Here is a 902-nt window from a genome sequence, read left to right on the forward strand (position 1 = left end):
AGGAAGTTAGAGTATGAGTTGGTGAACTGAATGGGGAAGATCCCCCCTCAATGTGGATGGGTGCCATCTAACAGGCTGGGGTAGGGAACCCCAGTAGAACAAAAAAGTCAAAGGAAAGATGATTGCCATCCCCACTCGTTACTGCACTGAACCTCCACCCTCTACCTCCCCTCGCCACCCCGAGATGAAACACTCTTTTTCCCCCACCTTTGCACATCAGAACTCCAGGTTCTCAGGCCTTTGGCCTCAGACTGAGAATTACACCATTGACTTCCATGATCCTGAGGTTTTGGACTTGGACTGAGCCACGCTATTGGCATTTCAGGCTCTCCAGCTTGCAGACGGGCTGTGTGGGATTTCTCAGCCTCCAAAATTGCATGACTCTATTTCTCTCATAAATCCCCTCATGTACCTCTTCTCTATCTCTGTATCTATTTACCTCTGTATCTCTACATCTCTGTATCTATCTATCTTCCATCTATGTCCTATTGGTTCTGTCTCCGATTTAGGCTTTCATCTCAAATGTATTTGCCATCTTCAAGAATATGTTGCTGCCTATCTCTGAAATCCACAATTGCAGCATCTCTTATTTTGGTTTGCCTCAACTTTCATATACAGCTGTTCATCCTCCATTTCTCCATGCGCATTTCCATCCATTTTATAATTTAGTGATTTCCCTGTCTCTTAATATATTTGTTTATTTTTCTAGTTCCCCTTGTTGCTTTGGGTGATTTTTGAGAAAGATAATGAGAAAATGTTATTTTCTGCTTTGTCATTTTCAACATAGATGTCTCTGTTTATTGTTTCAGATCCATCATTTTTTACACTTCATTTGTTACATATTTACTACTCCACAATACACTATACTACTTCCTGCTTTTTGTTTTTTGTCTTAAATTGCA

Source organism: Galeopterus variegatus, unplaced genomic scaffold, assembly GCF_000696425.1.
Source record: "Galeopterus variegatus unplaced genomic scaffold, G_variegatus-3.0.2 Scaffold12258, whole genome shotgun sequence".
In the NCBI taxonomy this organism is placed as follows: domain Eukaryota; kingdom Metazoa; phylum Chordata; class Mammalia; order Dermoptera; family Cynocephalidae; genus Galeopterus; species Galeopterus variegatus.